A 25147-nucleotide genomic window follows, 5' to 3' on the forward strand; every position below is an offset into this window, starting at 1 on the left:
AGAAATAAGTGATTAAATTACAAAATTATTTTTTAAAAAGAAACCTCACAAACCAAAACAAGCCCACCCAAAATGCTGGGTTTAGTCTTCTTGCTTGTAGAGAATGTTATGAAATAAGACATTAGTGCTTCCTACGGTTTAAAAGGTAAATAAATACAGCTCTCTCAATATTTGTTATCATACATTTATTTTTATAAAAATCCTTTATGGAGACCTGTTTACTTTGAGACTTCAGAAAAAATCCAAGCTATTGTGGTAAATGATTCAAACACATAGGGTTTTCTTCTGATTAGGCCTAGCATGTGTTAATAACACATGTATTAATAATTCCAAAATTCTTCTTAATCCATATAATAGCTGCAGGTTTCTTCTTAACAGGTTTGAAATTTTTCCCATTTGAAAATGGGTTTATTCAATTATAGTTGGATTCGACACAGGATTGTGCACTGTGGAACAGCCTTGAAGGCAAGATTTTTGTTGTGCTTGGTGGTGGTATCGAGCAGGATGGTGAACCAAGCTCTGGCATAGTCTCCAGAACTGGTTATTTTAACATTATAGGGTGTTCAAGCACCTCTGTAGAGGCACTTTTGCATTACCCCCAGTTTCTCCCAGATTGCTTGTGGTTTAGTGATCCCATTAGCTCTGAAAATACACTCTGATTCCCTGTAATGCTCAGAAGGAGGTGAGCACACTGAAACTGAGATGGCTGGGAAGGGGGATTGTTACTGAGGAAATCCAACCTGGTGTTGGACTTCTTTCCCCATATTTTTGGCCGACTCCAGCACCACATACATGACAGCAGGGCTTGGCAGCTGTTCAGGGCTAATGTGCCAGACTGTATTTTCCTTTCCCAAATTAAGCATGCTGGTACAGTGTCTGTGAGAGGTAGTGGTTCCTGTCTCCTAGCTTTTGCCGAGTTTGGAAATCATTGAAAGCCAGAAGCTACTGTGTGCCAGTGAAAACTGGCTTCATACTGCAGCATGCCAGCTTGATTTAGAGCGTCCTGGAAATGATGGAGAGCCCTGTGTGAAGGCTCATATTTAAGATGTTTTATTTTGCCCATGCTCAGGCTTTTTCTCCTGTGTTCCCAGTGAGCTTTAAAATAAATTCTATATTAGCTCACTTACTGGTAGTATACTTTTTTCTTGCCCAGATTTTTGCCTCTGAAATGAGGGTGCAGACATGATGTTATCTGTCTCTCAGCCCACCACACTGGCTAGTCAGTGAGTGAGAACCACAGCTTCTATCAGGTCTGACAGCAGGCTGGCTTTCTTTCTGCAGGATGCTGAAGAGATGATTTATTCCCAGCTGTTTTGCAAGTTCTTGGTCTTTCCAAATCTTATGCACTTATATTTTCTAGGGTTTTAAAAACTTGTTTTCTTCAAAAACCCCTTTTTTCCAGCTGAGATGCAAGTTACACAAGTATTCTCCAGACTGCTGGGGCTTCATCTAGGTGTTTTCGCTTCCTGTCCCCGTGGAGTAATATTTGCAGGCTGCCAAGGAAGGTCCTTGCTGAGCCTGGCATAGCAACTCAACAACGGTTGCAGCTGCTCCCAGGGTTCCTGGGTGCTTACAGATAAACAGTGGTGTTGGTCTCTTAATCCCAGTCATCAGCCCGAACCTTTAATTACTTTGATTCTGAGCTATGTCCCTTCACTTCTCCTGTCCCTGTTAAATGCGTGGCAGCCAAAAGTTGCTTGGCCAATACCAATGCTCTCCTGTTACATGCTTGGCACATGCTTGGGTCTGTGCTGCCTTCGATGCTCAGGCCAGCTGCAAATGCTCTTGCCTGGCTGATAAAGCATGTCTCAGGCTGTGCTGCCTTGCTGGTTGCATGGTGTAGCTAAAAACCTTTTACTGAGTTTTTCCTTTGCTTTTTGCTTTCAATTTGCCACTGCTGCAGTATTTGGGTATATCATTTATCTGAGACTGGTTTCCTTTTATTCAAGGGAGATGCACTAATGAAAAATGGTAAAGTGGGAAGTAAGTAATAGTGAGATCACATGAATTCTCCCAGCATGGGAGTTCCCTGACCAGTTTTCAGATTAACAAAGCAAAGCTGCTAAGTCCCATTGCTGTTTTTATAAGGATACATCCATCCGTTCCCATGTTCTGTCCTCAAACCCTCTGAAGTTTAGTCCAAGCAGAAGCTACCTCTGATGTTCTGAGTTATCTTTTTTCCACACAGACTTGGTCATTTACAAATAAACACAGGAATCAAATTCTGCTCCATTCACAAGTAGGTCAACCTCATTGATTTCAGTGGGACTGCTGCAGACATAAGTCAGCGGAATACATGCTCTGTGTTTTGCTAAGTTGTTGGCAGAAGGTGGATTTGTATAAGCTCACCAGAGCTGAGATTGTCTTTACATGAGAAAAACAACACTTAGTACAACAGTCCCTAATTCAGTTTTCTCAGAGGTGCTGAAATAACAAATACACTAGACCCAGTTACCAGCACTCTAAAAGGATAACCTCATCCCTAGTTTTTCACCCAGATGTAAGAGGGGGATATATTTAGAATAAAGTAATTTCCCCCACTACCACCACATACAAACAAAGCTGTGCAGTTGTAGAAATACTTGAGACAACATGTGCAACTGATTCCCACTGGGTTTGGTAACTGAGGAGACACACGATGGGAACAGCTTGGGAGAAAATCTTCAAAGACTACATAAGGACAGTAGTGCCTTTGCAGTGAGAGCCCTACTGCAAACTTTGGCTTTTAAAAAACCATTCTGACACTTGCAATCTGAAGGAGAGATCTGAAGCAGGTTGAAAGGGAAAAAATATCAAAGACATCCCTTACTTTTCATTACCCTGTGTGCCCAAGTTTCCCTATTATCCTCCTGTAGACTCCTTCACCAAAAAACGAGCAGGTTGTGGAAATTCACAAGGTAAAATTCACAGTACTTCAGTTTTTCCCCTCTGCTTAGGCTTGTGAGAGCCTCGAAGATGCCCTCTGTGAGCTTTAATAGCTGCTGGTTATGTTTTGGGGCCCCTAACAGTGATATGGTCTCTAAACCAACCCTTTCCCTTCTCTGAGGCATTCTTCAAGGCAAGAGCAGCACAGCTGTCTGAGATGCAGATGGGTGCTCTGCTTTTGCAAACAGGCTGCAGGTATTTGCACCATTGCCTTTTAAACAGCTTGGACAGTACCAGAACATTGGTAGTTATTGGTAAATAGTTCTGTGAGCAGAGGATAAACCATCAAGGGCTGCCTGATTTCTTTCTATACACCTTCCCAAAACACAGATTGAAAATAGTGATTGATTATTTCCCTCCTATTTATATATCCCCTAGAAGAACTATGTACAGAAAGCATATAGATGACACCTGCTCTCCAAGTAAAATCTATCTAGGTGGATTGCACACGCTTCCCCCACCCTGTTTGCAACCCTCCAAATGTGCCTTTTTCTGCTGTTCTCCTCAAGGTAAACACTCCCTGTGTTACATGTAGTATCTCTGTGTAAGATGTACTGCAAAACGTACTGCAGCATTGGAGTCTGCTCCCCCCAGCAGAGTTCAGCTTCAAGCAGCAGTGCTGGGTTAAAGTCCCTGCAAATGAACCCACTATTGAAAGCAACTTACACCAGCTGAAAAGATCATTAAATGAGATGCTTGAGGCTTTCAAATGCCTATGTTCTCAGTATGCCACTGTGTAGCCTCTCTTCAAAAGGCTGTAAGAGTATTACATGCTAATCCAAATTACATTCAAAATATTCCTGGGTGTTTACCACAGTTACCCTCTCTTTTTCATTCTTAATTGCATTGTAGCTGAATAATTCTGTATCCACATTGGATTATTCATGAACAGCATGTACAGTTGTACTCTTTTCCATTTCACAACAGGGATCTGCTGTTACAGGATTGGTGTAGTCTGAAGCAAGAAACTAATGTCTGCGTTTCAAGTCCTTGATCTTGTCACAAACCAAATAGTAAGAGTTGTTTGGGTTGTGGTTTTTTTTTTTTTTGTTTGTTTGTTTTTTTTTTGTTTTTTTTTTAATAGGTATGTAGTTTCCCAATGAGATGTTCAGCTTGTAGGATAAAAACATAGTAAACAAGATCTGTGACCTGTCAATATTGGGTTTGGAGATTATTTGAACATCTGTGTATGTATGTCATATACGTATATACGCTGATGCTTTGGGAGGAAAATAGTGAGACTATGTAAAACAGCACCAACATTAGTATAGTAATAACACTAATATATTGACGGGGGGTGGGGGGAATAAGAAACATGCTTTTCTTTGTCTGTGTTGTTAAATATTTAGACCACCAGTTCATCCCTGTTGGCTGTTGGGCCTCTGCAGAATGCAGCTGGCACTGCTCAGTGCAGCCTCTGTGCTGAGGCAGAGGAATATTCTTCATTGCTGAAGGCAGGCATTCCCGGGTTAGCTAGCTGGAGTAGCTTATGCTACACGCCTTCGTTGCAGTTTTTCTGGAGATAAACTGAATTTCAGTTTCTGCAGCTGTTGTAATCTACCAGGTGTTACATGGGTGTTTTTCTACTGAAAAAACCTAGCTTGTTCATGTGTTCTTTTTAAGTTTTAAGCAAATATTCTCAAGCCTGGTTTATCCCTTTTTTTTTCCCTTATTCAGTGAGGACGAGATATGAATACTGCCAGAACTGAAAATAATTGTGCAGGTATTTTCATTAGGTGTCCATGCAGACTTGTCTCCCAGAGATTTTAATGAGTAGCACATGTTGGACAAAGAGAATAAGCATGTGTACAAGTTGGGGGCAGGCTTTGAAGAACAGAAAGAGCTGCTCTTGGGGTTAGTGATGTTAAAATGGCTCAGTTTTGATTTTCTTTTGTGACTAAGAATAGTCTTTTATCATAAACAGGACGGAAATTGAAAGTCCAAGAACTGTGCAAGTCATAGTGCATTTTTAGGGTTTTGGGAGGATTTTGGAGGAGGAGGATGGTTTTGTTTATTGTTGACTTTCAAGTCCCCAGAGAGGTGGAGCCTTGGGTGTAGCAAAGCCTGCAGAGCATACCTGCATTCTGACCTGGGCATCTTCCCATACCACCTTGGGATTTACTTGAGCCCATGTGAGGTGGCTGCTGGTAGGTAATGCTCTCAAGACAGGTTTTGCCCCTTGTCCCCTGTGTTTTGAGGGATGGAGGGATGTTCCTCTTGCCCTGCTCGAAAGTAAATACAGTATGATTAAAACAACAGGGCCACGTGTGTGGGCTCGTGCTGTTGTGCGTAACCACACACCTGGGAAGCCTGGGATGCTAAGCTCTTAGGGATATGGGTTGCATAGTGAAGGATGGAGGGACCATGTGAGTCCAAGCTGCTTCAGCTGAAAGTGATGATTGTAAGAAAGATATTAAGCAGGTTTGCAAGGTAAAGTACTCTGGCTATGTGCACAGATATAAAATAAAAAGTTCATGTCAGTGGTTTATTTGGATTCTGCTTACATTTTTTGCTGAATATTTAGCACTTCATCTAGATTTTTCTGGATTTTCCTCTCTTCATCATTCTCCATTAGCAAAGTCCTTTCCTGAAATGTTTCTTGTTGCTTTTCTTTTTAAAAGCACTTTGAATTGAAGGGAAGTTGTTTTCTCTTTTCCCTTTTGCCAGCCATGGCTATGTTCCCCCTATCTGACTGGAGGAAACCTTTGCTTCCTACCCAAGCCGACCCTGGGTAACCCTGCTGCAGCTGGTCACACGAAAAGCCTGGGATTCTCAGTGCAAGCTGAAAGGCACATGCAGGAAAACTTTCCCTGCCCCCCCCTCCCCCGACTAACAAAAACCCACTGGGGAATTGGAAGATTTCCTATTGGTTTAATTATGGAGGTCTAATGAATTGCAAAAGTTAAAGAGGAGGAAGAGTTCTTTAAATGAATCTCAAATGATTTTTTTTTAATTAAGGGGTTTCTGTAGCCTAAGCTGGCAGGAGAAGAGGGGATTCTCTAGTGAGAAATCTAGAAAGGCCTGTCAATGTGTATTACTCTATGAAGCTTTAACCAAATGAATCAGAAACAACCAGGGGAGAAGGCTTTATGTGGAACAGACCCTCAGTTAAGTAACCTCCATTACTTCATTTAAAACATTTGTAAGTACAGTGTATGAGAAGTTGATCTAGGCAGTGGAGTAGAAGGTACAGGCAGGGCATGAAATACCAGTATAGTTTATTGTATACATGTATTTAGGAAACAGTTTCCAAGACTGTTTTCCTCATCCACAAGGCTGGCTTAGGGAATATTTGTTTTGGCCCCTCTTTCGTAGTCACCTACTATAGTTTCCCACCTCCACCCTGTGCCTGTACAACTGTTTGTACTTAGGGGTGTACTGGAAATCAGGTCTCTGGTTCTTTGGTCAGAGTAGCTAATTTGTGTTTAAAACACGAATAAGATTAGGGTGGGGGAAGTTGGGGTCTTTCAGGAGAGGCTAGAGAATAGCCCAGTGCATTTTTGGTAACTGCTAGGGAAAACCAATATAGCACTAAAGCCAGTGTGGGAAATCCTGTCATGTCATGGGTGACTCTTGGGATATTAAATCCGATTAACCACCTCCCAAAATAAGCACAAACTGAAAGCCCCAGACCCCTTGCAGAATCCAACCAGGTGGTCAGGTATGGACTGGAAACTGGGGAAAGTTTTCTAATAGTAGCCAAGTGGTTTTGCTGCCCTGGGAGCTCAGCATGATTATTTTCTCTCTGCTTCTTGGTATATACAAGAAGCATATTTCCTCTGTGCTCCTGGTATATACAAACATGGACTTATAGGCTGTGCTGCCTCTTCCTCTCCACATGCAAAGAATATCAAAGCAACCATACGAGCAAAACAAGGTTGGTCAGATGAAATACAAATGTTTTTTATTTTGCACTTGTTATAGCTGCTGCCTATGGATGGAAGGATTTTCGTGTCCCAGTATCCTGTGACCTACTCAGAGAATTGGAATAGCTTATGGTTGCAGTTCATTAGAGAAAGGGATTCTAATATCTAGAGGAACATGATGACTAATACAATGTAATTTGTATAATAGCAGTCATATATACATCAGACTTGTATGTACACTGGTGTTTCCATGAATGCCTTTAGCATGTCCTGCTCTCTCAACAGCACTTAGCCTTTATCCAACGTCTTCTGCTTCCTAAGGAGATACAGGACCATTTATCCATTTATACACCCATTTAAAAACAGAGCCAGGGGCCTTTGATGTTAAGTGTACGACGCCTATGTAGAAAGCTTGTCTCTGAGTAAGTTTAGTCAAAAGAGCTGCAGTTCAAGTGGCTGCTCTTAAAACATGTCATTTGCCCTTGATAATTTCATGCTAACTGTGTTATCTATAGTAGTTCCTGTAAAGAGCATTGAATATGGCTAGATGATATGATAGTAAAATTAATTTAAGGCAAGCTGCAGAGAAGGGCTGACTAATTATATTGTGTTTCTGGCAGAACTTGGCAGAAACCCTGCAAGGTTTGCTTGGCCATGCAGCCTGCCAGCTAATGCCTGCTCTCGCTGAAAGCATGTTTGATCCAAATTTTCTTCTGTTTTTGCTTTGCTTCATTGCTAGCAACAATTTCAGCAGTGTTGAAAGAGAAAGTGCTTAGCGAGGAGTTTCTTACAACAAAGCCAAGTAGTACCTCTTGGGCTTTGACTGTCATGAGTTTAGCCCTGGTGCCACTTGTCCACATTTTACCCTTGGTGGGATTGTTCTGGTGCAAATACTTGGAGTGTTATTTTTGGCAAGTTTGTTGCATTTTCATTTAAAATAAATCAAGCAAATGCCTCTGCTACATATCGGAATAGCCTTGTCTTTGATCTTGGTCACAGTTGAGAAGTGCAAGGGGGAAGGAAACAGGGAATCAATGAGAATAGTGTTTTTCTTGCATGTATTATTCGATATTATTCATCTCTCTGGTATGAAGGAATGTTGCTTTAGGCTGCAGCAGCTTTCTATTTTCCAGGCAGTACCTTGTGCATGCCAACACCTGTTTTTATTTCAGATAATTTCTGCTCTACTGTTCCTGCTTTCCTTCCCCCTCCTTCAGTGGAGGCAAAGGTCGGGCAGAATCATCCTTCCCCTTCACTCGGATTAAAATCTCTCAGCCTGTTAGTTCACCGGGACTCTTTCCAAATCCTTAAAAGGGTTATTGGCAAAGCCTTAGCTGGTGCAAATCAGCCCAGCACCATTGCTTCTCAGTGGCCGTCTGCCAGGCTCTGTGAGCTGGAGGGCTGGCCGAGCAGCCCAAGTGATTCCTTATACCTCATTTCACCTTGCTCTTGTGTCTGAAAAAGGGTTTAATTTGCAAAGGAAAGATGCATGGAAGAAGAGGGGATGTAAGAATGAGTCTGTTCAATGCTGTGTGTGACTCAGTGCTTTTTCTTACAGAGAGGCACTGCCACAGCCAGAATTAAGCAAGGCAGCAGCAAGGAACAGCAACTGAACTACCAGGCTTTTGGCTGTTTGACCATATGTTGGGGATCAAGCATTTTGGTTCTGATTTGTTCTAGTCCTGTTAACTGCATTAAAAAGGAAAAAAAAAAAGAAAAAGCGAACAAAAAAAACCCCTCTTCTTACCCTAAGTTTAGATACACTGAGGGGAAGATTTTTACTCTTGTCCAAATTAAGTTGAGGTTACTTTCTGCCTGGGTGCCTCTGTGGCTTTGCTGTCCCTGTTCTGGGGTGACAGAGGTGGTGAGCGCTGGATTTCCAGCCCTTATGGCTGACTTGATCCATTACTTGGTAGCCATCAGTCAGCAGGCTACAGCCAGGCATCAGCCAGCCCAGCTGGCTCTGCTGCAAGGCAGGCGCACAAGGAGGAAGGGCAAAGACCAGTGGGGTTTAGTATAATAAACTATCCCAGAGAAGCCTTTCAGAGAATGGTGAGTGAGAGCCCATTGTGGCTGCCTTTCCCACAGGAAAAGAGAAGGGAGGATACTAACCACCTTCGAGGAATGCATTTAACAGATTGCAGGAGCCCGTGTTGCTGACAACTGCAATTGCAGTTCTGGAATCAGTACAGTCCCAGAAGTTTGAAGTTGCTTGACAAATTGCTTGTGAATGAAAATCTCTCCTAGATAAAGTAATACATTTTCAAGCAAACAGTGGGCTTAGGAAGAAAAATAGCAGTGAACAAAATTCCCCACTGCTGCTTTGATAGCTTCATCCTGTTCCCAACAAATTACAATCTGGCTGATGTTGTGAAAGCAATGAATGAAAGTCTGGCTGTTCTCTGCCATCTACATAGATGTCAAAAGCAGGCTGGAAGGTTCCAGATTGATATTACATTCTGCACTATTCATAAGCAAAAGTGAACCAAGCACAGGGGAGAGAGAATTTTAGTTACTCCAGCTTTGAGAATTGGATCAATAGCCCATCCTTCTGGATTTTCTTTGAACTGGGTAATTTTGCACCACAAAATAATTCTGCTCCCAATATTCTGTTGCCATTTACATTTATGGATCTCCTAGCATTATTCACTTCCAGGCTGTTTGGAGAAAACCTCTGTGTAACTGAGAGTCATAATATAACATGTTTTCACTTTACCCCATCCCTACAAGTTGACTTCAAGGAGCAGCAGAACAGCTGAAGGAAGAACCTGTAACTGTCTCCTGTATTTGCAGAGCTCCCTCCTTCCCCTTTGTATATATATAAATTAGCAATGGGTGGGGAAAAAAAATCATGGTGACACCAAATAAACTCACTTAATTGACATGGAGTTTCTGTGCCACATAGCATAAACACAGTGGAAGTACAGATTTACTGGCCCTTAAGTTCAGCCACACTGCATGGTTGGGAAATCCCATAAGGTGCAGGGATTGTTTTGGCAGGAGAGTCAAAATTTATGAAGCTGTGAGCACCCCTGATGCTGCAGGAAGAGCTCCAACTGAGGGAGGCTGAGTAAAGCAAAACTCATTGGCCAAGCAGTGTGGCTCCTTACTTAAGTCAACATGACATAGGTTTTGGAGACCAGTAGTACTTCAAACATAGCAGGCAGGCTAAGAAGCTTAAATTTTAGCCTTACCACATTTTACGGTTGAGTAGGACTGGAATACCATTCTTTGAATCAAATATCAAAATCTTTAGCCAAAGAATAAATGCTACCATGAGGACTTTCCCATGAAGAGTAACAGCTGAATGGGAACTGCTTTTTCTTATTCCAGGTTTTACATTGGCATAAGCTATGGGAAGACTTTATAGTCACATTGAGTATATGGTTGAGGAGATAGGAATCAAGTAGGGATGCATGTTTGAAAATCATAACCTTTAGTCCTGAAGCACAAACTAGAATTTAGTGTGTTTGAGCACAAAAGCTTTAAACGGGAAAACATGCTTATAATCTAGTTTTCATATGAGGACAGCTTTTGACCTTTACATTGATGGGAGGAATTTTTTGTTATGAGCACCATTTCAAGGTTGCTGGCTGATATTCAAATGGCATCTAGAGCCCATGCAGGTAATTGCTGCCAGTGTGTTTAATCATAAATGTATGTAGCATCCCACCTGCATCACCAGAAACCCATCTGTAATAGAGGGGACATTTTAAATATCCATTCTGATCTCTAGCAGTAAATGCTTAGCAGCTTATGTGTCAGGCTGTGTTGCACGCATGAGAAATTACATTAGTAAAAAACCCATAGTGAGTTAATCCCAAATTTTTTCTTTTGTGGATTTTGAAAACTGTTTCTGCTTCCAAAAAGCCTTCAAAGCTTCTTACACAAAAGATTTAAGTGATAGCTACTTCATTTCTTCACCTAAAACTGCTTCCAGGGATGGTAGTGACAGTTCATTTGTACAAGTCTTTATTCTGACTGTGGTTTGTCCAACACAGTGTCTTTCCCCAGGTATTTTCAGACAATTTCATAACACATGTGGTGGCCATGCAGTGCTGAATTGGCATTTGATGTAAGTTGTGCACCCTGCCAAAGAATCCTTAAAAAAATAACCCCTAAAAATTTTGTGTGTGGTTGGCTTTCTTCTAAGAGCAAGTAGATTTATTTAAATATTTTTATTAGTCAAAATGTAGAAGCTTGAAGACATTAGAAGTGATTTTAAATGTCTGTGCTGGCACACAGGCTGGTATGACTCCAGAATCAAACCAGCTTGAAAGAAATGACAGCCACTGGGAACTATAATGGAGGAGAAAGTTGTGATGTACATTTCATTTGACAAAATCTTTCCTGGTGTTACCCACTAAGAGCATCCTCATTCTCCACTTGCCCTTACCTTGGGCTGATAACTGCCACCCCCTCACTTGTACCTGCCATGCTGTGCAACCTTGGAGAATTTAAAAATAGCCTGGCAATTAAAATGGTTTAGGTTGGGTTGTTTTTTTTCCTTCTTTTGGAGCCAGACCGGTTAATCCGGTTCACAGAATGTGGCTGCTAAAACAGTTGTGCTGGCGCAATGGAGGAGGTGGCAGACAGACAGACGATGTGGCAGGGACAGGAAGGGATGGAGGAATGGCAGCAGAGGACCAGAATGTATGACTGGTGAAGAATCCACCTGAAAAGCCACAAACAGCCTTAGTTTATCCTCATTTTCTGCGTCTGCTCCTTCTCCTCCTTGAATCTCTTTATGAAGACCCCTTACCTCACCATCCCTTCTGGGCTGCACATCCAAGCATATGTCTATTTCTAGGCTTGATGAAGGCTGATATTAGGTAGGGGGTGATCCCTTTTCAAATGATCCCCAGGCCACTTACCGCCAGAGTATCTGAGGAGAGCTATTTACAGGAACCACCATACCTATTTTCATACAAATTAGCCACCAGCCTGGAACTTGTTATGAATCTCAAACAGACATCTCTTTGTCCTATTGGACGGGCTTGAAAAGAAAATTTACGGGTTTTGAAGTTAGTGCAGCAAATTAGTGGCTGCTTGTCCAGTTTCTGCTGCATAATATTGTCATGTTGCAACAGGTTTGTCCTGGAGTTGAGAGGCACTGGTATGCAACAATGCACAAATCCTTCCTGGGCAGTTTTTTGTCTAGAAGTGTGTGTATGATGATGAGGGAAAATCTTTCTCCCCTCCCCTTCCCGACCCCCCTCCTTTTGTAGCTTGAATGTGCCCAAAGCATGTTGAATTAGCACTGAATTTCTGGTATGCAAGCAGAAAGTTCTGAACAAAACACAACCCTACTGTAGGTAGCCTCTGCTTGCTTTGTTGCATGTGTTGATGGAGTGTGGGAAAACAGATGGACTGAGCTTTACCAAATGCAATTTGAAAAGCATGCAAGCATGTAGGAACGAGTGGCATAGGCAGCTATTAATACTTTAAACACTGGAGTTGTAGTTAAATAAGACAGCTTTTCTTTTTAAACAAATGCCAAGGGTTTTTTTTCATAATACCACTAATTGTTAGAACACACTTGAAAGGTGTTTAACTCGCTCCAGCCACTTCATAATGGCACCTTTCCTACTACAAAAACCGGAGGGAATGAGGCAGACTTGCCCACACAAGCTCTTCTTAATTTACTAGTCTGTAGGTTTTTTTTTTGCTTCCTGATCTCACCAGTCTTTCACATGGCTTGCAGTCTGTGTGCTCTGTTGCAGTCATGCACTGACACGGGTTTGCATGATTCTCTAGCAATTTGTTAACTTTCTGTAGCTGAGCCTGTTTAACAAGGTGAAATGAGATTTCTGCCCCAGAGTCCCCTCCCTGTGGTACAGCAGGTCTCACAGGAGGTTGATGAGGTTTTTAGGTCAGCTGGTTATTTCACAAATGCTCAGCTGTGGAGGAGAAGAGCTATGTCTCTGCAGCAAAGCTGGTCATCTCTGTAATAAAGTAGTAATAACACTTCCTAGCTATGATCAATGAGTGCTTTGCAAATATTAGCAAATCCAGTTTTGATTCAGCTCTTCTGTGCCTGGCTCTGCAAAGATAGAAGGAAAGTGAATTATTTAATCAGCACTGCGCAGGAGGTGCATGATGGGGCCCAGTCTGGTGCACAGAGGTAATGTTTCCTCATCTAGATCATTAACTGCAGCATTTTAGCTACTTTTCTCCTAGGGTTGCTTAGAAAGATGTGTTTCTTAGCTGTGAGAACAGTAAGAGCTGTAAGAACATTGGCACAAAATGAAAGTGGTGTTTGATGAGATTAAAGTGTTGGGCATGAAAAAAAGCAATGCTTTGAATTGGGCTGGAGATAGAAGCAGAAAGGACACGGGTCCTCAAATGGCTGGAGGTACCCATGCTCTGGTAAGCTAAATGAAAAATAAAATCCTGCTTTTTATATCGTGCAACATATTTCCATTGCAGAATTGAAAATGCTGGATGAAGCTATGGCTTTTCCATGTTTTAGACTCAAGTGTGTTGTTTAACATTCTGGTTGACACCAATTGGCTTCAGCGGGAAAGCATTTACTGTGGGGAAATAAATAAACCCCATAATCTTTAACTATCAAGACCAGAGTCTTCATTGGCTAGTAGTGATAAAGCAGTGGAAGAGCAAGAGAACTGATGTCTGATGAACAACACATCAGGCCTTCAAGACAGCAGGCATTCAAAGTGCCACATTGCCATCGGAATGAACGAGCAGTTGGTAAATTTATAAACTGTGTCTTTGCCCAGGCTGTTGCTCTCGTGTTGTTACAGCTGAAAAACTCTGATGTTCAAAATGGTTTGTGAAAGAAGTCTTCTGTTTTGGAAAGAACAAACAGAGGGGTTTTATACCATGAAATCTCCCCAAAATGTTTGAGGATGTTGGGAGCCCACTGTGCCCCAGAGCTGCCTTCTTGTGAAGAAGAGACAGGCTGAGGCTTCCCATGGTACTGACAGTAATGAAACTATGAGGGGTTTTTGACATGGGCAGACATCAAAAGAAAGGCAGTCCTGCAAATTGTTCCTACCTCACTATTTCATCAGGCATCCTTATCTTTTGCCCTCAATAATCTGGAAAATGTGGTTTATTCAGCTTTACAAGGTAAGAACTGTTTCCCAGGGGATTCCGGGCACTTATACCTCTCATTGAAACTTTTAGATATATTTGTGTACTTTATTTGTTGATAACTGACTGCATCTGCTTTTCTTCTAGCTTTATTGGAGTTTTCTTTGTTTAAATTTTAAAAATATTATTTCCTAGAGGTAGATATGCAAGGCACAATTGTTAAAGCTTTTCTTAGCATCTATCTCAGCTTGATGCTAAGAAGCGGAAACATTTCAGACTTGTGTTCCCAATTTATAGCCATTACTCTGTACTCACAGGAAACCTTAGTACAGACTAAATGAAAGGATTACAGTGACCTTCTGCATGTCTTCCCCTTCTGGTTTCATATTCAGAAACTCATTTCACATTTTACGTTTCTGTCCTGTTTCTTAGATTTCCATTTTCATCATTCTGTAATAGTATCACTTCGTAAAAAATGGGGATTGGGATTCAGCTTCATTTAGTACAATTATTCAGATAAAGCAATGACGATCCCTGTGAAATTGGATACCTTGCCACTGCTTCTGGGGGCTGAAGACAAGGAAAGGAAATGTGCTGATCAGATAGCTTTATACAAGAAACTAGAGTGAAACTTGAGTTCTTTCATTCATTCATTTTTGGTCAATTTCCTTAGTTACCCAGACTAGTAGGACTCAATGGAGTACATTCTTTTCATTTAAATGAGAATAGAGGTAAATGCATTCAACCAGAAAAAAATTTAGTGTTAGCCAGTTAAACAACCTGTTTTTGTAATTTTCTCCCTTTCAAAGTTACTTCACTTTAACAGTATGTTGTCAATTTGTGCACTTAAAAGAAATTTCATTCATATGAATGCAAAGCTGCACAAAACCTTCCCACCTTACTGGTGAGCTGCTCTCTTAAGACTCGAGTGAGTGTCCCTTGCTTGGGGATGTGTAACAAAAGTAGAACATGGGAAGTCTCTGTTTCCTTTTATTTGTCTTACATTGAAATGCTTGCATCAAGGACCTAAGAGTTTTGCTCCAAAGAATGTCTCTTTTTGAGGCCATTTTTCCCAAATTTGCTTATGCCTTCTCTTTATGGTGATAGTTTCAGTTCAAAACCTCTACTTCAGTCATGGTGGGAATGTTCCTTCCAGGCTTGAATAAATGGACTGCATGATCAAGGTAACCCTTTCTGATAATTACTTACCGTGTGATAACAGACGCCAGCCCTTCACTGCACTCAGCCATGGCAAGTAGGTAGGGGACACCTTTATGGACAATTTTCAACAGGTGCTTCTTCAGAGAAGACAGGAATTTGATAGTGGCATAGGAAAAAGTAAAATTTAGCACTTACACAGATTTGATATTAAATTGCAATTTCTCAGTCAAGACATTGACAACTGATTTCTAGTGTGTTTACTGGTCTGGACCCATCATTTTTAGGGCAGTTTCTTTCTCAGCACATCCCTGAAGAGCTCTGAGCCTCCCTGAAGAGTTCAATAGCAGCACAGGCTATTGCTTTTCGGTATGCTGCTGGAGTCCCTAGGTGAGGCTTTGCCAGTGGAGCTGGTAGAACAATCTTGTTTCTGACAGGACTTTACCTGCTAGCTCTTTAAGGGGAAACCTCATCACAGGACAAAGACTAAAGCCAATGCACTGTATTGGCTTGGGGCTATCCACCATCACAGGGATGGGTCTCGCAACTCCTGGGAACCCCACAAATGTGTTTGCAGGGTCTGGTACCACCTGTACCACCGAGGTGGAACAGGAGGAGCCATGTGAAAACTATTGTAACAGTTTAACACCACAACACCTGCTAGCCAAGTGCTAGATGCTAACTGGTGTCCTGCTCCTGCAGCTCACACAAGTGCTCCTGGCTCCTCTATTTTACCCCTACCATACATCTGTGATGTAAAAGCCAACTGCTTCGTCATTGATATCTACAAGGTCTTCCCAAGCCACAGCCCACACTGAGGCTTGATTCAAACCTACGGGATGCAGTGACAGGGCTGCTTAACATCAAGTCAGGGCTTCCTTTCTTTCCTCTCCTATTTTGTGTGTAACAGCTTTGTTTTCTCTGGAGAGGTTTATTTTCCCCAGTGGAACACCCCATTGAGGTCAGTCATCAGGGCTTGGAGGAGTGTGTCATTCCTTGAGTCATATCCTATGCCATCCTTCTCTCTTGTTCATTTTAGGAGTTTTTGGAATGGCTTACTCTTTGTTCAGGCTTCAAAGATGTCTCTCTTTTCATACCTGATCCCTGTTGTTTGTTTCATGACAACCTTTCTGGGAACAAAGAAATTAAATGGCCACTAATCAGAAAAAGAATTGTTTATGATTACGAGGGCTCCTGAATTGACTCTTCAATGTTCCTAGGATGCTGAAACTAGAGGAAAAAAGCTTAGACTTTTAAGTCACTTAAAACATCACTTTTTCCAGTCCTGCAAAATGACTTTTCTACCCATCAACATTTTGGATGAGCTCACAGCTGGTAAATGCTTTATGTTGGCAGCTTATGAAAATACAAATGCCGAATTTGCTTTCACTCAAATTTACTTCTTTTTTTTTTTTCCCCTCTCAGTATTTCCATTTTCCAGGGATGGTTGTTATGAGGAACAATTTGGGAGAATATCAACACGAAGTTGAGAAAAATTATATTGCTATTATTTGCACCAGAAATCCATTGAAGCATTTATTTACCTCTTATTTGCCACCAGCTCAATTTTACACTCCACAGAAAACTGTCCTTCCCCTCCTCACCTCTCTTTGTCCTTCCCAGTGCCTTCAGGTGGTCTCCTGGGTCTGGAGCTTCTTTCTGGTTTTTAAATATATTCCCTGCTTGGGTGAGAAGCAACATATTAAGGCTACTAGACCAAAAATGGGGGTGTTTAAGGGTTTAAGGATTTGACCTTATCTTTTTGTTTGGACTTTTTTTTTTTTTTTCACTGTGTGTGTCTGTGTCAGTGGCATACCTCTTGTTCAGTTCTGAGCACACAGAGGTTGGAGGTGTCTGTCCAGTCAGGCTGTCCCTTTATCTCCAGTTGCAGACCAGTACTTCAGTACTTTTCAGTTTGACATTCCCGTTCAGTGGCTGTTCCCAGTCATCCTGGTGGCCAACCTGGTGCTGCTCAAAAGAGGAGCGGGTGTGAGGAGTCCTGCACAGATCCACCCTTCCTCCACCACAGACACAGTTGCCCATGGGGGCTTAATAGTGAATGTTGCAAAAAGAAAGGCTTTAAAATGGTTAAGTGGGGAAGGAATGGGAAATGCCCGTGAAGAAAGTACAGAGCAGTAGGAAGCTGAGGAAGATGTGAAAACTGCTGTATAGGTGGGGTGGTTTAGACAAGAGCAGGAACACAACAAAGAATATGTAAAGAAAATGGAAAATTCAGGCATTGTCTGAGGGCATTAGCAAAGCATGCTGATAGAAAGCTGCTGTTTGGTACAGAGGTCGATGAGCATTTTAGAGGAGGTGTGTGTCATCACCTGGGAGGCAGTGCACTGAAATGATCTTAGTTGCCACATTTTATGGCAACATTTCTGTGGGTGCAGCAAGATAAGCAGCTAGAGCAGGAGCTCAGAGCAGATGGGGGGAGTGCTTGATGGACCAGGAGGAGGTGGAGAGGAATGGAGAAGTTTGTAACAGTTTTGGAGAGGAAGATCAGCTGTCACTCCGGGTCACACCATCTTCTAAACGTGGTGTCGAGCAATCTATTTCTCACTGCTTTCACCTTCAAAGAGATCAGTGAATATAAACAGCACATGTTAACTGTTTTTGTGGCAGTCTGGAGCATCTGGTTTGAGTCTGAGGAATTGTAATTATACATGACTGGTGTAGGTGCTTCCCTAATGAGTCTAACAGCTTTAGCACACCAATAGTATCGTACATGCAAGCAAGAAAGTTAACAACAGGGAATATCCTTGACTGAAGTGACTTAAGTGAGAAAAAAACTTTTCCAAATTGTGAAGAAGTGAGATGTCTCTGCAGAGGTGCTGTCGGGGAGCTGCAGCTGCCGGAGTGCTGCTGGCAGGGCTATGGGATGCCTTGCCTTACAGCCCCAGTGGCTGCAGTCTGTGCATTGCATTAAATGTGTGGGGCTTAGGTCCTGCAATGGAAATTTAAATAGGGTTTTTTTTTTTGCATGGAAAGAGGGTCTTCATGGCTTTAGCTCAGAATACAGCATGTTTTTTAAGAAGAACAAGAGAAAAAAAAAAAAAGAATTAAATCCAAATTAAAGCTAATGAAAAGAGAGAAAATGGAAGGAAGGAAACAACCAGAATTTTTAGTTGACATACTGAGCATTCATCCTTGTGATTTGTTTCCTTCACGCAGGAACAAGAACTGTCTCTGTGTTTTTTCTAGGCCATTCAGGAAGTGTTACAGAGCAATAATAGCCCAGTTATCTAATAGTCAAAGTTTATTTAGGCTTTCACTGCTTCCCCTGCCCACTTGAGCCCTCCCCCTCACCCCCCCAACTCCTCCTCTCCCCCATGCAGTTTGCTGGGCTGCTCTAGACTGAGCTCAATTTGACAGCCAAATGGGGGAGGGAAGCTGCTGCCTGCATGTCATTTCCATTACACTCACGCATATTTTCATCTGGAAACTTTTTTTTTCCCTAGTCAAAAATAACAACAGGGGAAGGAAAAAACCTATGGCAATAAAACATCCTGTTTATCTTCCCATCAATGCTTTGGGGACTCACCTTCATGAGACCCCCGCAGCATTACATGCCTGCTTTAATCAAGCAGCACTGATCAGTTGAAACAACACTGATTGAAAAAGAAGTGTTCACTGTTAGGGCTGCCTAGAAGTTATAGATCTTAAATGCTTATTGTACTTCTGTATATTTCATGAGCAGGAGAATCAGATAAGAGCATTCCTTTATTAATCATTGCAAAACTCCTTATCTTTTCCTTCCTTTTCTCTGCTTTGAAGCATGCTGGAAATACTGTGATAAATTTAGATTAGGCAGTGGATGATAAACCCCAAAGCGTGTTTTAGTTGGTGTATTTGCTTAGAAGTTGTCATTCAAATGTTTCTGATGCTCAGAAGAAATAGTACATTGGGAAAATAGCTGGTGTGAGCTGTGCCATAGAGTAATGTATGCAGTAACACTGCAGTGAAAGGAAAAAGCAACCAATCAGCTATTTTGGCAACTTCTCTTCTGACTCTGCTTACTGAACTGACAGAAGATGCATGGATCTGAGACAGCAAAGACCAGATCAGAAGTAATTCCAAGCTGGTTAGCTGCAGCCCTTCCTTTTTCCAAGGATATTGTGTGCAGTATCATGTAGAACACTGAGAAGACCCTCAGGCGGTTGAGGCATGGTGCTAACAATGCCAGGGTCGAGGTTCAGCTCCTGAACAGGCCAGGCCATTCACTTAGGAGTTGGACTTGATGATCCTTGTGGGCCCCTTCTGACTCAGAATACTCTATGATTCTCTAAGTTTCTTTATTAGGAGTGGGACTTAGAATCTGACATCCCTAATCTGATTTTGATCTTTTTATGATCATCAGATTTTCAAAATTATAACACAAGGAGAATTTGGGCCTTGGCCAGCAGATGATGCTCACTGCCAGTGGGCAGCTCCCAGACCAAAGTTATTTCCTTGTTTTCAGGCAGTGAGCTTCTAAAACACATGTATGGTCAATCACATCAAATGCAGAAAATTTCAGTGCAATTTCTAAGCGAATTGTGAGGTCTTTTTAACTTTAAATATAAAATTCGAGGGTGTTATTTTGTTAAGGTAATGCTACATTATAGAGCAAATTATAGTACAGTGGGACACCTATGAGCATGTGACATTTACAGTAAAGTCAAGTAAGTGCGTTATAGCGTGAGTTACCCCTGTAATTACCACATCATTTGGCACTTGAAAGAAATGTTCCCTTATGTGACATATGTGAAAGAAAAGATCCAGTCCACTCCTTTATACTTTATACTAAATGTGAGTCTTTGCAGAGCTGCAGTTTCAACTTCCCTTCTGAAGTTCTGAAGTTTATTGCTGTATTTGGTTTATCCTGTGAAAGGACTATTTAGCAATATTTATCCTTTTCTTTCTCCTTTTGTAGAGCCGCTGAAGTGTTTGGAAGCTTAAAATGCACTTCTGAACTCTCAAAAAAAACCCAAAAAACATGGGATTGCAGCATTTGTTTTGCAGTATTTCTAATGCAAGCAGTAATCACCTTGCAACATAAGTAAAAGAACTAGTTGTGTACTAAAAAAATCCAATATGCATAGATTTATCCTTTATATGTTTGTTCCTCCACAGTTTATGTTGAATATTGTTGGGGTCAAGATAATCAGCTGCAAAGTTTCACCAAGGGTTTTTCTCCTGATTTACTGTGTCCTGACACCAAAATGGGACTGCTGTGTTCAAACATGCAGACTGGTGGAGATCTTATGGTGGACATGCTCCCAGCTAGGGGCAGTGCTGGTGCAAGGCTGCTGAAGGCTGTCGTAGTGACAGCCAGCTGTGCTGCCAACTACCAGCTTGTGCACTTACACACTTACTGGCTTCCACTGACGTGTGCTAGGCTTAGCTTCATCCCAGTGGTGCTGGCTGGCCTGGCATGTGTGTACTGGCAGGACCTTGTGGACTGTTCCATTTGCCCTGACTGGATTTGGAGCATGAATCATATCCTCTCTAAAGTTAAATGTATGTATTTGGTCCAGGCTGTGTTGATAATGCATATTCTACGCTTCAAGCACACATCTCCCTAGGGATCTCAAAGCCCTTTGTGAACTTGTGCATCTGCAGTCGATAGCTGCAAGCAGAAGTGGCATTTTATGTGACTGCCCCACCTGCACTCTGCACACTTAATTCCAGGTGGGACCTGCAGCTCACATTCCTGACCCACAAGGCACCGTCATCAGCTGCCCTCAGTTCATGGTCCAGCCATCCCCATGGGGTTTGCACTGCTCTTGCTCCCAGGGCTGCAGCCAGGAGCCCCATGTTCCTGTTCCATTCCAGCAGCAAACTGGGGGCTTGAGAGCTAGATATTATAGTCCGTTCAAGGGAAAATGGAAAAACTCCTCCTCTCCTTTATCTACTGTTTAGCATATATCAATGGGTTATTATTTATATTATAGGGTCTTATTTATTTATAGAAAAGCTGCTTCAGAAGTTTGCCAGTTTAGCCTAATTATCCCCTTCTGTGGGTGCAGTTGCAGTAGGTCTTTAATGTGCTAATGGGAGAGCATCAAAGCTATTACCAATAACATGCTGGGAATTCTAAAGCAGATATGGAGATTATGAAGCACAGCGACTGTGGGGACAGAAATCCTTAGCATCTCTTTGGGATAACCTGTGGCTGGTTGGCATTCAGATATAAAGTAGGTAATCCTGCCAGCCTGTAGGTGAGCCACTAAAAAAACTGTTGTTCATGACACAAATCACAGGATCTCGTTTTTGTCAGGAATTTTATGCTGATAATTGTAGAATAGGAAGGCAAAGACTATAAGTCATTTCTGTTAGGGCAAATGGGTAGGAGAAAATAATTATGTGATCTTTGAACCCCAGATTTACCTTCATATTGTACCACAAGTTTGTGTTCTTCAAAATTGGGTGCAGGGTGAGGAGCTGGACATTTTGGCATGTAAAGCCTTTGCAATTGCATGAGTGCATACATGCCCCAGCACTTGGTGTACTCATCCTCCTGTGTCAACCACCCAAGTCTGCAAAACTCTGCTAGAAAAATAGCATTTATTTCTTGTGTTTTGTTTGTTTAAGCTTAGAACACCCAAATAAAGCTATTAACTGCTGCTGTAGTTCAACAGGAATTAGATTCATATTTCCTTAAAATGTTTTGAAGGGGCTTTGTGGCAGACAGACCAACAAAGGGTGAGTGTGTGTTGCAAGTGAGTGTGGAATGTGCTTATGGCCAGGAAGAAGCTTGTGCTGCATCATGTGGGGATCTTCTGAGCTGTGGGCATGAAGGAGGAGAGGGGCTGGGCAGCATCACTCCCAGGGTGGCCTGCCTGTCTCTCACTGCATTGCTGTGCCCAAAACCTGAATGAGTTGCTGAGAGGAGTCTTCATCCATCTTAAGACAGTTTTAATAGTCCTAAAAAAAATATGTGTAAGCCATCTGTTAATTAAACTCTTAGTCTCTAAGTGCTTTGGAGACTAGGATGAATGTGAGGGCATGCAAAAAAAGCCTGCTTGGATTTGCTGGGTGTGAAAAACAGGGTCCTCGAACCTCTTCTTTCTCCTTTATAGCTCCAAAACCATCTGAAGCACCAGTAATAGAACCACTACAATCACAGTTGCCAGTATGTTACTCTTAGAGCTGGTCTTGGCTTTTCTTAAGTGCATCCAGTTGCTGTGGTGAATACTCTTGTGTTCACAAGTCATGCCTTAGGACTCTTAATAGGTGCCTTCTATGTGTACCCGAGGAGAATAAGGTGAGAGGCATATTTTAGTCATCAAATACAAACCCTGTCATTTATTATGTTTCTAAAGTTAATGAGAGAACATGCTGTCCACAGTGCTCTGCAGAAATGCAGCACACTGAACAGCTTTCCACACTGCAAGAGAAAAACGTAATTCCTGAGGCTGAGTCCCAGGAGATAATGTCTGGCGATAACATTCATTCGCTGGAACTGCTCTTTCTGTGCAGATGGCAGTGGCCATTGATGGAAAAAATATATTGGTATGGTATTAAACTACACACCCACTTAGGACATAACTCATCCCATGTATTACACAAGAATATTGTAAAGTTTCAGATGTCTCCTGGAAATGGCAGGCTTTTGACTCCTGGGAAGGTTTGGATTAATTTTGCTAAACCAGATGCAATGACAAAATTATATAAAATTTACATGTTCTTTTCATTGTGGTCAGGTTATATTAATGACAGCCATCTCCCAAGCATGAATTCTCAGCTCATTGTTTAGAGAACATAATTAAATTTTTTAAATTAATAAAGGTTTCCAATTTAAGTAGCACTGAGCTGCATACAAGAAGTTCTATTGCCAGGTAAAAACCCTGTGGCACAACTAGTTCAGTGCTGTATGCTGTATCAAACTGCTAAAGAAAGACATCCAGCACAATATTGACAAGGTGTGTTAGATAAAACATGTGCTGCTGTGCTTTGAGTGGTTGTCCTTTGCATTTGTTTCATAGCCAATATAGTTACAAGAGCATTGAAAAAGTATATATTTTGTTTATCTGCTCAGAGCATTTACAAATCCCCTAAAATTAAAATTGTCATGGATATGCTATGTGGATTTAACTCACCAGATAGAAAATCAAGATTATCTATTGTTTGCCTAATACAAATAAAGCCACTTTATTTACAGGCTGACTTGAATGACATTCACCAGCAGAGAACCCCTTCTAATGAACTGGGTGTTATTCCACTTGCCAGACAAGTGTTTTATTTTCATTTCATGGTTGTTGAAATCTCTTCTTACAGCAGTTGCATCTAAGCCACAGTCCAAGAATCCAAGACTTGTGAAATACAGAGCAGAAAACATTCCTGCGCTGAAACAAACTGATGGGAATTTAATTGTTGAGTCTAATCTTGTCCTTGATTTAAGTCAGCAGGAGATAAACCTGCAAAGTAAAGACACAAATGGACACTTAAAAGTTTCTTAGGTGATAAACACTCTTTACTTTCTTCGATTTCAATGGGAGCTCTAAGGCCAGAGCTTACAAACATTATCATCTATACTTAATTTCATTTACCTATTTATGGGCAAGGGACTATTTAAACTTTCAAGTCAAGTGAATAAGAGCTTTCATAGCTGGAAAGTAGAACATAAATTGCTAAAATAGTCCCTGAAAATTTGTTCAGCCAAATTATCTTTTTTTCCATAACCTACATCTCTTTCTCATCCATCAGCCAATTACAAGTTGCATCAATTATTTGGATGTCAAGGAATTTTTCTTTACTCCTTTAACAAAAGGACAGACTTATATTTTTAAATAAGACCTCAGAGCAGGTATTGTTATTTGTTCTGAGTCCACTTTGACTGTATGTGCAAACAGCCAGCATAACACACACTGCAACCCATATGATTATGCAATTATCTGAAGAGTAGTATTTTATAATACCAGTGGTGCTCTTCGATTCACTCGATTGTCATCATTTGCCATAGTTGCATTTCTTTTTTTAAACTACTGTCACATGCCTCATTACAATTACATTACACACTAATGCACTTTGCCATGTACCTCACAAAAATACCTCTTCATAAAAGTCCCACTGTATGTGCAACACTGCAGAGACCATCACTAGAATGCTCCATTTTGGATGATTTTACTGACCTAATGTGTTATTTATTATTCAACACATTCTTCCCTTAGCTTTGCTGGTACCTAGAGTAGTGTCTAAGAGCATGATGTTATCCCCTCTCACAAAATAAACCCCCCACCGAACAAAAGTTTCTGAAGAGAAAAATGGATGGACAGACCAGCAAAATGCACTGTACATTTCAGTCATAGGGATATTCTTCTCATGCTCCTACAAAACAAGGCTTTCATCTTAGTGGGGTTTCCCCTTCACGGTTATTAACGAGATTAACACGTTTTCTCTTTCTTTAATTAAAATTCCAACTACTTACTTGGGGATCTGGTACTGAAGTGCTGCTCAAGTGAATGGATGCCTAATGCCTAATGCCCCAGGGTCTGATGGAGCCCATCAGCAGAGGCAGCAGAAGGAGAGCATCCAATGGCACACATACATCTCAGCACACAAAGCTGGAGAATGTGCCTCTTATCCTCCCCCCTGGCACTGGCCTAAAGTATCCAACTGTCAAGAACAACACTGGGCCCTTCCAGCCCCTGAAGGAGTCAACAGGGAACAAAGCCTTCTGTCTCCCTCCAGCTGGGCCATGCAGCTGGAGTCATTTTGAAGCCAGTTGAGTTTCTTTTCTTTTGTTTTAAGTTAGTCTATCTGTAAGAGGGCTGGAATTCTAGAAAAGTGAAATGCATCTCATTAAGTGTGAGATGAAAACTGGTTTTGAAAACATTAAAAGAAGCTTTTGGTGTCTGATCTTTATTAAAAACACTTTGTTCAAGCCCATGTTTTATTAAAAGTAATTAAATTAGTGTGTTCAGTATCTTGGAATTAAATATATGCTTTTCATTTGGGGAGCTAAATTCATTTGCCTCCAGAATTTCCATTTCCATGTTCATGCAGAAAGAAAAGCATCGGGGAAAGAGCACCTTCACTTTCTAGAATGGTACCCTTTTAGGTAAGGCTCACAAATCACAGCTGTAGGGGGGAAAGTGTTAGTCTGACAGCCATTCAAATAGAGTGTTTAGGTTTTTCTTTTCATAAAAATGGAA

General features: G+C 41.5%; 1 protein-coding gene and 1 long non-coding RNA gene across 4 annotated transcripts in view; one reads left to right on the forward strand and one right to left on the reverse strand.

The window, feature by feature from the left end:
* Positions 1–25147, forward strand: part of EGFR (epidermal growth factor receptor) — a 158934-nt gene that overhangs the window by 46268 nt on the left and 87519 nt on the right. The window lies entirely within an intron of this gene.
* LOC128790099 (uncharacterized) lies at positions 23231–24760 on the reverse strand. Its single transcript, XR_008431694.1, has 3 exons — positions 24421–24760; positions 24271–24320; positions 23231–23410 (listed from the first exon to the last, which is right to left on the reverse strand). It is a non-coding gene; the product is annotated as an uncharacterized LOC128790099 (long non-coding RNA).

Source organism: Vidua chalybeata, chromosome 1, assembly GCF_026979565.1.
Source record: "Vidua chalybeata isolate OUT-0048 chromosome 1, bVidCha1 merged haplotype, whole genome shotgun sequence".
Classification (NCBI taxonomy): Eukaryota; Metazoa; Chordata; class Aves; order Passeriformes; family Viduidae; genus Vidua; species Vidua chalybeata.